Source organism: Chiloscyllium plagiosum, chromosome 16, assembly GCF_004010195.1.
Source record: "Chiloscyllium plagiosum isolate BGI_BamShark_2017 chromosome 16, ASM401019v2, whole genome shotgun sequence".
Taxonomy (NCBI): Eukaryota; Metazoa; Chordata; class Chondrichthyes; order Orectolobiformes; family Hemiscylliidae; genus Chiloscyllium; species Chiloscyllium plagiosum.
Genome location: NC_057725.1, coordinates 24,389,398 through 24,406,599, shown reverse-complemented (window position 1 = coordinate 24,406,599; position 17,202 = coordinate 24,389,398). Strand labels below are relative to the sequence as shown.

The following is a 17,202-nucleotide window of genomic DNA, read 5'->3' as shown; positions in this document are numbered from 1 at the left end:
CCTATCACCCTCACCTTGACCTCTTTCCACCTATCGCATTTCCAACGCCCCTCCCCCAAGTCCCCCCTCCCTCCCTTTTATCTTAGCCTGCTGGACACACTTTCCTCATTCCTGAAGAAGGGCTTATGCCCGAAATTTCAATTCTCCTGTACCCTGGATGCTGCCTGACCTACTGCGCTGTTCCAGCACACATTTTCAGCTCTGATCTCCAGCATTTGCAGACCTCACTTTCTCCTCAGCTTTAAATAACTTCTTTAAGGTTTTATCAAAACACTTCTGGTCTGGGACAAATGCTAACTCCTCACTCTTAAGGTAACCTATGCTCACTATTTATCCTTCTCTTCTCTAGAGTATCTATCAGATCTATACAGCCATCCTGCTCTGAGGGCTTCACATGACTGCTCCACTCATAGTGAAAACTGAAACCCAAGTTTCCCAGCCCAAGTTATGAGTGTCTCCCTTAAGCTCAAAAAAACCAAGTTCCAGAAACCTCTAACAAACATTGAGGCCCCATTATTTACCTTGTTCGGTTGCAAACAAACTAAAATAAACAAAAATCCATTAGGAGTGCACAAAACTGATCCACTCTTAAGCAAAGCCTCAAAAGCCCTTTTATAAAAAAAATTGTAAAAAGAATACTTAGAAGTGATTCAGACATACAGAAAAAATATCAGTTACTAATCAAAAACTAGAAACCCAAACTTATAATAAATAATTTTAATAAATGTATTTGAAGACTTGAATATTCCGAAGTCCGGGAATATGTGTTGAGGGACAGCTTGGGACAGCTGCCGGGAAAACTCAGTGGGGAAAGGCCACTGTCTAAGGTCATTCTGCCAAAATATAATGAGAGTCTGTTAAATTTCAAGATACTCTTTTAACCTTAATGGGAATGTAAATAGTTCCCTTTCATATTTAGAAAATGTCTGCTTGTTGCAACTGGATTGAAGCTGTAATGAGAGAATGTCAAAATTCGACTGTATTTTCTGTAAAATGTATCCAGTACTGTTTAGTACTTGTATTTATTTATAGATAATTGATGAAAAACTATATTTTTGGAATTTTTTTTTATTTATAAAGAACAGGATCTCATTTACTTTTTTAACTGCTCTGTCACCTGCTCAGTCATCTTCAATACATTCTTACACATATCATCAGGCCCCTCTGCTCATGCATCCATTTTACAATTATGATTTTTTTTCACATAATATCTTGCTGTCTAATTGAATTACTTTAAATCTCTCTGCATCAAATTTCATCTGCCTCTTGCCCACCCATTCCATGAACATGTCAATGTCTTTTTGCAGTTGCACACTATTCTCCTCACAGTTCATAATACCTAATAGAATTAGTGTTGGCTCACTATCATTCATCCTGAATGTTTCTCCTTATTCTTTTCCTAAGCTCAGCAGGAAACATATCCCTTTTAAACAAGATATCATGCTCATACAAATCTCTGTCATTGGATCTAGGATACTGTGTAGAAATAAAATGCATCAAGTTGAAAAGTACGCCCCTTGAGGAATACAGAAGTGACCAACCAACATTAGCTTCTGACACAGTTGCATAATCAAGGTCACATCTGTAACTTGAGGGGCAATAATTTATCAATTACAGCCTAAGATTGGAGCCAAAACATATTTTCTACCTTTGGGCTAAATTAAATAGAAACAGAGGGAAGTTTTCATTCATTTTGGTACATGCTTAATCTATTATCATCTCACTGTGTGATTTGAGCTGACAATAGCCTCTGTCATGTTATGTCTAGGGGCAGACTGTTTGTGCTTTTTTATGTGGATTTTACTGTCATAAAATTAATGCTTTCAAAAGTAAATAAGTAGGCAATGATGAGTAGTTATTTTGAACATATAGGGTGAATTCACCAATCATTTTCAGTGGTCAGTGGTCATGCTAAGACACTCAGCTACAAGTTAGATATCTTTAAAGACTGAGTTGATGTGACTGTCAATAAGGCAGTCTCAATGACCTGTATCCTCATCCTTGAAGTTGGATGGTGGGTATTAGGAAAATCTCTGGCTCAGGCTTCCAGCTATGGAAAATAGATTTGTCGAATGGGTATTGCATAGAGGAGCAGATTCAGCTGCAGCCTGGTCAGCTGATCTGGGAAAAAGGTCAGAGGCAGTCATAATAGCAGATGGGTATCAAGGTGATTCTCCCTATCACAGGAAAGATATTATAATTCCCAAAGAGGGAGAGCAATGAACATTCACCAAACTTGTTTCTAGAATGAGTGGTAAGGTTGGCCTATGAAGAGAGATTGGACAAAATAGATTCATATCCTCTTGAGTTTCAAAGAATGAGAGGTGATCTAATTGAAACCTACAGAATGCTTGTAGGAATATATAGAGATGATGCCGGTAATATATTTTGCATGGTTAAATAATCTGGAACTGGGGGCACAATTTAAAAATAAGAGGATGCCATTGAGGACTGAGATGAGTAAAACACTTTGGTTCTTTGGAAAACCATTGCAGATGCTATCGACAGAATGGACCTCTCATCTTCTCTCCTCACACTTTCTCACTTCCACCATCTTCATGGTCCATTTATTCCACTTCATGCTGTCCCATCCACCCACATGGCCCCTCACTTCAGGTTATACCTCCACCTACCTCCTTCATGGCTCCACATGTCTCTGTGTTAGACTATGATACTCCACCCACTCAGTCATGCCCCCATGACACTTTCATTCACATTCACTTACTATTCTGTATAGAAAGAACAAACTGTGGTGATAATCAGAAATGTTCAAAAAAATCTTAAACGTGCACTAAATAATTTCTACTATTTTAAAAAATCCTTTCAACTATAAGCCAAAGAAAGTGTCAATTAACTTGATCTTTTAATATATTTTACCTGAAACCTCATAGCTTTCCATAAATGAACATTGTGAAGTTGACCACAGATATCAGTGAGAGAAAGTTGTCAATCAAGGAAGGGCTCGGGTTTTTCAACAGAGTAATGAATGTCTGGGGCATCAGCCTAACTTCATCAGACACTAATTATACATGTGCATAAAGAGCTGGACAGTATCCAACAAGAGAGAATCTAAACATTTCCCCTTGACAATTAACCATTGCTAAATCCCCCATGACAACTTCTTGAGGTTACCACTCATTAAAACCCTAAGTGGACCAGCCATGTACATATTGTGATGCCAAGAACAAGTTAGAGGCTGAGAACTGTGACTGCAGGTTCCTCACTCCTGACTCCCCAAAGCCTGTCCACCACATACAAGTCTAAAGTCAGGAGTATGATGGAAATTGTCAACTTATCTGGATAAGTGCAGCTCCAATAGTACATTTGAGACAAAGCAGGCTACTCGATTGGGAATCAATCTACCAACTTGAAAATACAGTCCCCCTACCATAGGTGTACCGTTGCAGCACCTCTACAAGATGTAATGCAAGTTGTCAAGGGTTCTTCAGTTGCACCTTCCAAACCTGAGACCATTACCACTTTGAGGGATGAGGGAAGCAAGTGCTTGGGAGCACTACACAAGCACAATCTCATCCAAGTTAACACACTAACCTGATTTGGAGCTATATTAACATTCCTTCGCTGCTCCCGGTCAAAATATTTAAAATCTTTCACTAGCAGTACTGTGGGTATACATGAATTGAAACTGAAATCAGTTCACCACCACTTTTCAAGGACAATTAGGGATGGACAAAGAATGCTGGCTTTGCCACCAATGCTCACATTTTCCAAAAGAAAATTGTATAGGATGTTGTGTAATGGATGCAAACTTAGAGTTAATGGTGTTCCAATGCACTCCCACCTTTGTCCTTCTGTGTGTTTGAGTTACAAGTTTTGAATGCGCTGTTAAAGAAATTTTGGCAAATTGCTGTTGTACGATCTACATATTAAAAGCCACAGTGTGTTCATGGTGCAGAAGAAATATAAGCTATAAAAGTAAATTTCCAAAATCTCATTATTTCTATGAGATATTCATGAAAGTTCTTGCAAATACCATTGGTGCTCTAATATTTTCCGGGACAGAAATTTCCAACACAATGGTAGGGCTTATGTGTGAATCCATCACATATCAACATGTCGTAACTGACTCAGTCTGTCTATTTTTCATTCCATGTTCATTAGAGAGCATGACTGGGGATACCAAGCAATTGTACCTTTTTCCAGAGTGCCACCAATTCTTAATTATAGTGAAGATACTGTAATTAAATGGACACAACATGAAATGTCTGTGGAGACTATACACCCATGAGCGAGGGTAGTTGATTAGCAAGCAGACAGATCCTTAAGCAATAAGAATGTCAGAGCAATGTCTCTCTGTTTATACAACTAGAATTGATAGAAAAGTAGCAGGTTTTGAGAAAAAGGATTTTAAGAAACAGTCCTTGATCCAGGCCTCAAGTTAAAGTAGTGTTTCGCTTGTAAATAAATTTTGTCTTTGGAATTACCTGTCTTTATAGACAATGAAAGAAGCAGGGTAGGTTTTGTTTTAATATTTCTACAAATGTTTGATGCAGTGAGATTAAATTATGACTTTTGCTTTCACTGTGAAGTATTCTGGATCAATCTTTCAACATTAAAGATAGTATATAAATGTAAATATCCACTTTTGTTGTTAAGTGATGTGCATATGCTCTCCTTGTCCAACAAGAGTTTCTCAGTCCATCATCAAAAAGATTAGAGTAGACCCCAAAAGGGTATGTACAAAAGATATAGTTATTGAATCGTAGAGATATACAGCACAGAAACAGACCCTTCGGTGCAAATTGTCCATGCTGACCAGATATCCCAAACTAATCTAGTCCCATTTTCCAGCACCCAGCCCCTATCCCTCTAAAACCTTCCTGCTCATATACCCATCCGGATGCATTTTAAATGCTGCAATTGTACCAGCCTCCACCACTTCCTCTGGCAGCTCATTCCATACTCACACCACCCTCTGCGTGAAGAAGTTGCCCCTTCAGTCCCTTTTATATCTTTCTCCTCTCACCCTAAACCTATGGCCTCTCATTCTGTACACCCCCAACCCAGGGAAAAGACCTTGTCTGTTTATCCTATCCATCCCCCTCATGATTTTACAAACCTGTATAAGGTCACCCCTCAGCCTCCGGCGCTGCAGGGAAAACAGGCCCAGCCTATTCAGCCTCTCCCTAGAGCTCAAATCCTCCAACCCTGGCAACATCCTTGTAAATCTTTTCTGAACCCATTCAAGTTTCACAACATCCTTCTGATAGGAAGGAGACCAGAACCTGCGAGTTCACTTTCAAGGAGCTATGAACCTGCACTCCAAGGTCTCTTGGTTCACCAACACTCCCCAGGACCTTACCATTAAGTGTATAACTCCTGCTAAGATTTGCTTCATTTTTAAAAAAATATAAATATGGAGTTGTACAAGGACAATTCTGGTCATTAAATGCCCAGGGAGCAAATAACACTACTGTACTTAAAAGAGTCTCCAAGGCAGACGTTAAATTTGGGATGGTCCTCAAGTTTTGTTCAAATCTTGTAAATCCCAGGAGAACTTGATCACATGTCCTTAACAAAATCAAATTAACAATGATCTTCCCTTCCATCTATTGCAAGGAGACATTAAAATCCTTTCAATGGGAAATTGATTACTTCTGAAAGGAGGCATTTCCACTTTAAGGCGATCAGTTAAGTTATGGACTCCTGCTATTTCAAGAAAGAGCACAGTTGAGAGATATGAACTGTGTGTAAATTTTTACATTAGGTAGTCCTAATTTTCCTGGTGCTATTTTCTCACTTTTTTGTATATCTAGTATGGCCTGTCCACTCATATAATATGCCACACACATCCAAATATGATTGTCTTTTTTTCAGTTCAATCATGGGCACTGTGCTGTGCTGAAAAGGCCAGTGTATATTACCCATCCCTAATTGCCCTTGTCAGAGTGGTTTTGAGCCACTTGCTTGCAAATGATGTGTGTTTTGCTTGGCATTATCAGAGGGCAGATAGAATTTAACCATATTGCTGCAAGGCTGGATTCATCTATAGAACACATCATATATAGTCAGCAGATTTCGTTCTCTAAAATTGAAAGACATTAGTGAACCAAGTGGTTTTATGACAATCCAGTTGTTTCATGGTAACCATTGTTCACACTAGGTTTTTACTCCAGTTTTATTTAATTAATTAATTAAATTTGAATTCTGCAGTTGCCATCATAGAATTTGAACTCATGTCTCTAGATCTTAGTCTGGGCTTTTGGACAACTAGTCTAGTAACATTATCATTATCATTATGCTTTCACTAACACTTATTTTAGATTTGGACATAGAAGTTGTGGCTATCTTTCTCCACGTATCTATGCTATACAATTGCCAAACGGGTAGCAAAAATATACTGGAGCAGTGTTCTTAAATCCACCCACATACATTTGATACATTTAAACCAGATTATATACCAAATTGGAGTAAACGTGACATTGACTAAAATCAGAATCTAGGTTTAAGGCTTATTAGAAAGATGTTTGTTGTTCTTTATTTTAATGATTGCTATTAATGAGCTTTACTGGGATGCCTTCAATGTGATGTACTTACTGTTCACTTTTCATTTTGTTATTCTGATTTCTTTGTGTGGTTTTGCCTTGCTGACTAACTGAACCAGTCACAATTATTTGTTAGAATACATGTTAATCGGTCCAAGAACAAAAAATAATTTCAGGTCTACTACAATGCAATCCATGTCCTCACATTAAAATTAAGTCCAACATACCCCATTACGTTTCAGTAAATTTTAATCTATAAAAGATAAGTACTTCTTTAGTTTACTCTTGTTCTTTATGCAGCCCTTTCATATGCCTCAGTTACTGGTACATAAACAGGAAATCAAGAAGTGTTTTCATTAAGTTAAAAGTCACACAATACCAGGTTATAGTCCAACAGGTTTAATTGGAAGCACACTAGCTTTTGGAGCGACGCTCCTTCATTAGGTGATAGTCAGATGAAGGAGCGTCGCTCCGAAAACTAGTGTGCTTTTAATTAAACTTGTTGGACTATAACCTGGTGTTGTGTGACTTTTAACTTTGTACATGCCAGTCCAACACCGGCATCTCCAAATCATGTTTTCATTAAGAGCACAACTATCAAAAGATTCCAATGTACCTGAATTAAAATTCTATGAAGTTGTTTTCATTTCTTTGATGTTTTCTTTCAAAGTTTGCAATTATCATCAAGGTTGTCCACTGATAAACTCTTCCACAATGAATCACAGGCAAGAACCAAAGCCTAGGATCTCTAGCAACAGTTGCTAGACACAAAAACCATGTGACCAAAGCACTTGTAACCAGGCTTAACTCACAGGTCAATCATTAATTGTTGCAGCCAACAAAGAGAAACAATTCTGTCGCCTACTAAAATAAATCTACCTAATTACTAGCAAATGTTCATTGGATTCCATACCTTGGGTTTCAGGACAAAGAAAATCACAACCTGAAATATTTTTGTTCCCTGTATCTTTCAGAACTTTAATATTTAATCCTCTGCTAGTGGAAATCTTTTAAAAGTCCAAAATGCTTCCAGACAAGTGGCCAAGATGCACAGGAAATTTAAGGACCTTGGAAGTTCTATTTCTTTGGCCTCATCTGCATGCTGATGAGTACCATTCATGGGAAATACTAGTTGGCTGGTGGTTGGGAGAAGACTTTCTTGCCATGGGAGGTATTCACTAAGGATCTGGATTCCCGTGAGATGTTCTTAGAGGGGGTGTAGTAGGGACTTGAGAAGACTTGTTTGGGAAGGGAGAGACAAGCTGACAACATAATGAAACAGAAATACAAAAACTGACTTAAGTTGCTCGACCTTCTCTGCTTGGGTTTAAATGACAAATCAGTCACTGAATAATTTCTGGTTAAAGTTGCCTAGGGATTCCATTGTGTCACCATGTGGGATTTGCCTACAGTGGGCATGTTGGCAAGCAGGAGACGGCCAGGGATGCAATAGTTTGAAATCTCAGCCAGTTGTTAATCCAATTTAAAATAGTCAAGTAAACAAGAATGTACATTCAAACAGTGTTCACTAGATAATTATTACTTCAACTTAGTTCATTCAGTATGTCATTACATTCACTCATTTGTGAGATTCAGGCCTTTTTATCTCATTTCTCTATCTATGGAATAATCCACAATTAGAGAAAGCTTCACCAAATCACTCTTTGTATGTAGAGCAATCAAAGAGTCTGTGCTTTACAGACAGTGTAATCACTGATATTCAATTCATTATGCCAGTAAAAACTGCTATTGCAGATTAACTGTTCATTATAGAAAATATATCATTTTCATTTCCTTTTTCAAATTCAGTCTTATATGGAACAATAAGGAGAAAATCATTGACATAAAAAACAAAAGATATCTCCATGACAGAAAGTGATGCCTCATGCTAATGTTCATAAAGGTCAATAAAAGCATACCAGAAAAAGGTGTGACAACTAAATTGATTACACATAACTGGAAGAACATGATTTGGAGGTGCCCGTGTTGGAGTGGGTGGACAAAGTTAAAAGTCACACAACACCAGGTTATGGTCCAACAGGTTTAATTGGAGGCACTAGCTTTCTAAGCGCTGCTTCTTCATCAGGTGGTTGTGGAGCAGACTCATACAACACAGAATTTATAGCAACAGGATTGCAGTGTCATTGGTATGTAATATTAAACAAATTTAGCTTGAGTCCTTCATCTTTTAGAGTGATCATGTTAGTTTCGACTCCTTCAAATGTAAATTCTAGAATGTTTTTAAAGTTACATTCACAAGATAGCTTTTAACAATAGGTGTCATCTCAGCTCAGATAATGCACTGAAGGTGTGAAGTTAAAGTCTGTCTGTGTCCCAATGTTAGGTCAGACTGATTCTATTTCTAAAGTGGGATTTACAGAATTGTATGTGGATTTATGCAGTGTTTGAGCAAAATGAAATGTAATTCTGCAAGTACAAATTCACCCCACAAACTTTTATGTGTGTGTGCAGGGGAGATCGAGTGAGTGTGTGCATGTGGGTGGGTGTGTGTGCATGGGGGTGTGAGTTTCTGTGAGAGACAGTGTGCATGTATGTGAGTGCAATGGGGTATAGGTCTGTGGGAGGGTGCATGCATTGGCTATAGTCCAACAAGATAATTTGGAAGTACAAGCTTTCAGAGCACTGCTCCTTTGTCATGTAGCTAGTGAGGTAGGATCATAGATTAATCATCTACATCAACACATCTTTTTCATATCCCTTCATGACAGTATTACCAAAAAATCTATCAATCTCTATTTTCAATATATACAATCACTATACTTCTTCAATCCTTGGGAGAGAGAATTCTAAAGATCCACTACCTTCTGAATGATGAAATTCCTCCTTATCTCAGTCCTAAATGGCTTGGCTCTTATTCTGAGACTCTGTCCCTGATTCTCAACCCCTCAGCCAGGGAAACATCCTTTCTGCACATATCCTGGCCAAGCCTTTCAAGAATTTTATAAATTTCAATGAGATCACCTCACATTCTTTAAAAGTATCGAGAATACAGGACCAGTCTCTCCTCATTGAACAGTCTTCCAATTTCAGGAATTATTCTGGCAAACCAGCACTGCACTCTCTTTATGGAAAGATATCCTTCTTTAGCGAAGGGAATCAAATATTTCAAACATAAGCAAGACATCTTTATTTCTATACTCAAATCCTCTTGCAATAAATGCTGATATACCACTTGACTTCCTAATTACTAGTTGCAGCTACATTTTAACTTTCAATGACTGAGAAAATCGCCAAAATGTTTTGGATGTCAACTTTCCAATCTTTTAGAATTTAAGAAATATACAACATCTACATTCCTCCTGCAACAGTAGCTAATCTTAACTTAGCCGTATCTAAATGCAAAATGGTGGCACAGTGGGAGGTCATTCGTTCCAACTGCATTTCTTTTCTTTCTCTTTTCTCTTTTCTTGTTTGGTTTTTTACGTTCTATTTTCCTTACTTACCTCGTGAGTTCGGTTGGCACCTGCAGTGGACCTCGAACATGCCTCGCCCGAGTGAGCCCAGCATGGAGGAAGCCCAGCATGCACCTTGAATGTTCACAAACTTGGAGACGTGGAGGCAGTGGTGGCAACGAGTTGTGGCAGCCACTGGGGCCCAGCACAAGCCCGGATTATGGCAGCAGCGAGCACTGATTGCAGCTCTGCAACTTTGTAACTAAGGTGGTGCCATGTTTGGCAACATTATATGCTTTTCACTGTACTCTTTTACCCCGTACTTAAGAACACATGCCAATAAAATCTAAATCTATTATATTTTATCTGCCGTATTAACTAGATTTCTAATATATCCTATAGATTCTTAATTCAGAACTGTTAACTTTTTCAATGAGAAAATAACTTTTTCAACTTTATGCTAATCTTGGATATGAATTTTATTAATTTGTATGAGTAGGTGCTGTGTTACAGTGGCACACCAAAACTACATTTGATAAGACAAACAGAAAATGCCAGAGAAACTCAGCATGTCTGGCAGCATCTGTAGAGGGAGAAATAGAGTTAATGTTTTGAGTCCAGTGATACTTCATCAGAACTGAAAATATCTGGGGAACGGTCGTATTCATGTTGATAATGGAAGTTGGGGGGAAGGATGGGTAAGAAGAGAATAGGATACTTACAGATAGTTGCTAATGCCCCAGACACTTTCAGTTCTGAAGAAGGGTCCCTCGACACGAAACATTAATTCAGCTTCTCTCTCTGCCGATGCTGCCAGATCTGCTGAGTTTCTCTGGCACTTTCAATTTGTATTTCAGATTTCCAGCATCTAAATTTTGTTGTTTTAACAGTTTATAAGATTAAACTTATGAATTTTATTAGTTGATCATACCTGCTCAAATATTATGTATTATATGTTAAAATGCTGCTCTGTTATCAGAAGTGTTAATAATGAAATATTAACTTGTAATTTCATTGTCTATTCAATCAAAATATAAATGTTTAGTTGTATAGCTGTTAATATAACTTGGATTAGTTAATATCAGACTATATAAATAATTAGATATTTAATCATTTTCTGAATGGGAACTGTAAATTTTGAGTTGGCTCTTTGGTAAGGAACTAAGGATAAAGATTAAGGAATTAAGATTTAAGGATTTGTCTGTTATTTTAATTTTAGATATAATACACACTAAATTTTAACTTTACCGATCACAACACTATTTGTTTTACAAGTGAATGAGAATCACGCTTTTGGAATAAATAAAGCAAATGTTGTAATTACTCAGCATTCATGCAGAAAGAGACATATAATTTTGGGTTCATAACTGAGAAAGAGTGGAGGATGAAGGTAGTGACCTTAACATAGCAACAGCCATTCAGCTTGCTGTCGTGGTTGCCAGAGATTGTTAGGTTATTAGTCACTGGACTGATGTAACAATCACATCTCATAATGACTCTGTACCCTCCTCACCTCACAATTTTTCATACACAAAGCAGTAAAGCGGTCCAATCATTGACCCATTGCACATCCCTCCCACTTGACCCCATAGATTCATGTCTGCCCATACATCAATAAAAGCTGTGTTGCCACCTTGCAATCAAACAACATAGAAAAGTGTTACAAAGCAATAAAGTTTACATGATTCCATTTAAACAATGAAAAACTAACAATATAATATTTTGTTCACCTCCCATGTGCATATTTTCTGAAACAACATTGTATTGCTCTCCTGTTTGGCATTGTTCTTACATGGTGAAAGCCTTTCAACAAAGGATGGCAAAGATTCCTATTCTGATGTGGAGATGTTTTTGACAAATGACCTCCAGAAATCACAGCACCTTCACCTGTGTGGGGGCAGATGGAGCCATTGGGACAGAATGGAGTATGCTGGGTACTGATTGAGGAGTCAGCATGTAACTGGGGCTCAATAGGTGAGACGTGAGAGTGTTCTAAGTAGAATTCCTATTTTCACCTCCTCTTTTGGCATCATCCGTCATGAGCCACTTCTTTAATTACAGCTGTCTACTGGAATGTATCTTTGCACACATCAATGACGTGTTGTAAAGCTAAAGCATCTGCCATCCTCTTTAAAGCGTTAGATATATTGGCAGTTAGAGTCTGTGGTCAAGACTTCCATGGCCTCGTCTGATTGCAGTTGGACGATCGGTGAACAGATATCAACATAATGGCCTGTGACATCAATCGACTCAAGTTTGAGCAGAATTCCTCCATTCTCTTAGCAATCATTGACAGTGTACAGGGAGGAGTGACCAATTTGTCAAATATTTCTGCTACCACAATATTATTATTCTTTCCATTGACAACCTCCAGAAGGTAACGTCAATGTTCAGCTGAGCAGAGCTTAGAAAAGACTATGCCCTCCAACACAGACTCTTTCTTATCAACGCTGTAATTCATGCCACTACTGTCTGCAGTTGCTCACTTGAGAACTGAATGCCACCAAGTGATTTTTCAGCTAACTAGCAAATTGGATTCACTGTAATGCAAATTTAAGCAATGGCATAGCCGCAGAAGGAACTACGAATTTCGCAGGAAATGGTGTATGTTGTTTTATGAATATCTACTGGCAGAGAGAAGCAGTAGCAGAAAGGTAAGAGCATTGAAACTTTGCATTAGGCTCATGATCATATTGCATTCTCTCCTCAAATCAAATCAGCGTGACAATATTGTATAACATTTGAGTAACTGAGAGATCATAATATTTTTTGATTCTAAGTATTTTGGATTTTTTCCTTTCTTCTTAGATGTGCCAGTCATCTGTAATATTGATGGAGAAACATCTTTGGTCTTCTCCCTCTCCTTTTGTTTTAAAGCATCTTCCCGTGAACATCTGATGACATCTGTTCACCTGATGGATTCTTAAATATTATCTTCTTCAGTTTTTCATCTATCATTCTTCTTCTCCTCTTTGAGCTCAAATTGTTCAATTTAACGTATTCTAACCCAAGTCCTGACAAACTAACTTGCCCCTTTCTTGCCTCTCCTCTTACCTGACGTTGTTGACTGTTTTCTATCCTCAGATGCTGACCGTCATTCTTTCACATCTGCCACCATCATCTCTCTTTCTCCCCAAAAAAAACTCTTAACTCTTCCCATTTTTGCAAATTGTTGGTCTACCTGCCACCTTTTCCTTTTTCTTCCAGTCATTGAATGTATAGTGGCCTTTCAAATTTGTGTCAGTCTTTCCAAGAATTCCATTTTGAATCCCTCCTACCAGACTTCCACCCCTGTCACCATCTGAAATAACTTTTTTGGATGTGACAAATGACAATTCACAAGACTGTGACAAAACTATCTGTAGTACTCATTTTCAAAATCTGTTTGCAGCCTTTGTCATAATTGTTCACCAGTCCACAATCCTCCTGCCATTATCCATTTGGTAGAATGCTTCCAACTGCTTCTATTCTTATTTATCTAATTACAACTAGAAAAACACCAGCAACAGTTTCTCTTCTACTCCCACACAGTTACTTCTGACTTTGAAATGCTATCCTTGCCCTCAACCATTTATCCTTGCTATCACCAAAACTGACTCTTTCTTTCCATCTCCAATCATTGCCCACCTCCCACCTGCATCAGCTCTTCAGCTGCTGAAACCCTCAATCATGCCTTTGTTCCCTCATGACTCAATTATTCTAATTCAATCTTGGATGGTTTCCCACCTACTACTATCCATAAATTTGACGTCATCCAACACACCCCTGTCTGTTTTAACTTGCACCAATGTTATTCATCCATCATCTGTATGCTTGCTAACCTATACTGGCTTCCAGTTAAATAAAGTCGCAATTTTAAAAATCTTGGCTTTTAAATTTCTCTATGGCCTGGTTCATACTTATCTCCTCCAGTTCTACAACCTTCCACGATAGTTGTTCTTCTAATACTTATATAACTCGTGAACATAACCAATTTTAATCGCCCCATGATTGGGAGCATCTACTTAATATTAAAGCTTAGGAATTTCCTCCCTAAACCTCTCCACCTTATTTTTCTTAAACCTACTTTTTAACCAAACATTTTAGTTGTCTGCCCTAAAACTATTGATGTGCCTAAAATAATTTAAGAATGCCTCCGTGTATCATTTTAAGGATTTTGATTACATTCAAAGTCCAACATAAATATAAGTTGTTGTTATTGGATTCAGCAGATTTGAACATTATGTCTATAAGGTCCACACACTAATATGTGCAAGAAGGATGAATGAGGATAGTAGTGATCAATGGATAGATGGGCATGAGGGGAAGTTCACAGACAAAGAACCATGGATATGCTTGCTGAATAAATGGTTGAGGAATTATGATTTAGTAAGCTTGACAAGTTGCAGAATTTGTCGGGATGGGGGAGAAGGGAGAGGTGTGTGAAGTGCACAGCCTATCTTAATGCAATTATGTCATTAAAGTTGTTCTCGCTTTGAATCCAGGAATGTGGAAGAATCTTCCTGCTGTTGTCTTCTGTTGTCATCTCCAGCCTTGCACACTTTGCAGCAACATTCTTTGTCCCGTTTCTCTTTCCTACTCCTTATTACACCCAACAATGCATTAAGCAATGTATCATTAAATTGAGGCAAGTTCTTGATCATCCTGAATACATGCTGTCACTTCTCTTCATTATGCAAACTTCATACTCCTTCAAATTGTATCTCAGCAAAATTGAATTGGTTCTTTCAACATTACAATTGAGATGATGTCCCACAGATCTGCATCACACTATTACCAAACGATCAATGTCAGACTCAGGTGTTATATTACAATAAAGTGTCTATATTAAAATACCACAGAGGGATATGCTAAACTGTTTGGGCTTCATATTGATACAGCACTGATTACACCAAACACCAGCAGTGGCATCATCCCTCCTACTCCAGATAAGCCTCAAGAACTATTGGAATCGCTGATTACTGCAGGATCATCTTCATTGACTAATCCTTTGAGGTTGTTTTTGTGTCATTTTGCACATTCTACTTGTATCACTTACAACACTTCTTAAATGTTCGACTATTAAATAGTTCAATACTCACCAATGTTTTGCAATCACTCTTTCTTGGTCGGTTTATTTTGTTCAACTGCTGACTAAACCAGACACAGGTATTTCATGTAGTCTCCATCTGCTGTGACATCATAAAGTTCAGTGCCAGTGACATCATGGGTGAGAAGCAATGGCCACAACCCCCACCATTTATGTTGTGCTGGTCAAAAAATAAATAATAAAGGAGAACTTAGAAACAAAATTAGGTCCATAAATCTTGGCCCTTTTTATAGCACCTTGCATCAAAAAATTGTGAGGGAAAGCTGCATTTTAGAGACATGAGCACATAGCCTCAGACAATATTGAGACAACTTTATATTGTCATATCCTACACTGTTGTTTCTCTGATGAGATATTCAAGTAAGTTCCCAACTTACCTTGTACTAACATCACTAAAATTATTAATTTAATCATTTCTCTTAGTGCCATTTGTCAGGCCTTGTTTTTGTACAAACAGAGGGCTATGATTCCATATAGTACCAAAGTCACTACACTTCCAAAGTACTCCATTGGCTGTGAAACATTTTAAGATGAACTAACATTATAAAATGAGTGATTTAAATACTTGCTTTGTCTTTCTTACTTCAAAACCTGAGCACAAAATCTAAGGTGAGACTTCAGTGTAATAGAGGAAATGCTGCATTATAGGAAATGCCAACCATCAGATAAAAGTATAAATGAGACTTTAGCTGTCTATTCTCGAAAATCAATTACAGTCTCAGCATCATAGAGGTGTACAGCATGGAAACAATCCCTACTGTCCAACTTGTCCATGTTGACCAGATATCCCAACCTAATCCAGTCCCATTTGCCAGCACTTGGCACATATCCCTCGAAGCCCTTCCATTCATATACCCATTCAGATGCTTTTTAAATGTTGGAATTGTACCAGCCTCCACCACTTACTCTGGCAGCTCATTCCATACACACACCACCCTCTGCATGAAAAAGTTGCCCCTTTCTTTCCTTTATATCTTTCTCCTTTCAATCTAAACCTCTGCCCTATACTTCTGGACTCCCCCAACCCAGGGAAAAGACTTTGTCTATTTACCTACCATGCCCCTCATGATTTTATAAATGTCTACAAACTCACCCTCAGCCTCAGATGCTCCAGGGAAAATAGCCATAAACTATTCAACCTACTCCTTATAGCTCAAATCCTCCATCCCTGGCAATATCCTTGTAAATCTTTTCTGAACCCTTTCAAATCCTTCCAATAGGAAGGAGACCAAAACTGCACGTAATATACCAAAAGTAGTCAAACCAATGTCCTGTACAGCCACAACATGACCTCCCAACTCCTATACTTAATACTCTGACTAATAAAGGAAAGCATACCAAACGCCTTCTTCACTATCCTATCTACCTGTGAAGCTACTTTCAAGGAGCTATGAACCTGCACTCCAAGATCTCTTTGTTCAGCAACACTCTCTAGGACCTTACCGTTAAGTGTATAAGTCCTGCTAAGATTTGTTTTCCCAAAATGCAGCACCTCACATTTATCTAAATTAAATTCTATCTGCCACTCCTCAGCCCATTGGCCCATCTGATCAAGACCCCATTGTAATCTGAGGTAATGTTCTTCGTTGTGCAACACACCTCCAATTTTAGTGTAATCTGCAAACTTACTAACTGTACCTCTTATGCTCACATCCAAATCATTTACATAAATGATGAAAAGTAGTGGACCCAACATCGATCCTTGTGGCATTCCGCTGGTCACAGTCTGAAAAGCAACCCTCCACCACCACTCTCTTTCTTTGAGCCAGTTGTGTATCTAAATGGCTAGTTCTCCTTGTATTCCATGAGATCTAACTTTGCTGACCAGTCTCCTATGAGGAACCTTATCGAATGCCTTACTGAAGTCCATATAGATCATATTCACCTCTTAGCCCTCATCAATCCTCTTTGTTACTTCAAAAAACTCAAGTTCGTGAGACATGATTTCCCATGCACAAAGCCATGTTGACTATCTCCATTCAATCCTTGCCAAATACGTGTAAAGCCTGTCCCTCAGGATTCTCTCCAAAAACTTCCGCACAACCAACATCAGGCTCACCTGCCTATAGATCCTTGGCTTTTCCTTACCACCTTTCTTAAACAGTGGCACCATGTTAGCCAACCTCCAGTCTTCCGGCACCTCACCTGTGACTATTGACGATACAAATATCTCAGCAAGGGACCCAGCAATCAC

The 17,202-nt window shown here is 38.3% G+C and overlaps 1 protein-coding gene across 1 annotated transcript in view; it reads right to left on the bottom strand.

Annotated features, from left to right (window-relative positions):
- Positions 1-15,111, bottom strand: part of LOC122557702 (doublecortin domain-containing protein 1-like) — a 544,701-nt gene extending 529,590 nt beyond the window's left edge. Inside the window, exon 1 of the mRNA XM_043705576.1 lies at positions 15,001-15,111. The gene's annotated coding sequence lies outside the window, so the exon portion shown is untranslated. The remainder of the gene's footprint in view (positions 1-15,000) is intronic.
- Between the last annotated feature and the right edge of the window lie 2,091 nt (positions 15,112-17,202).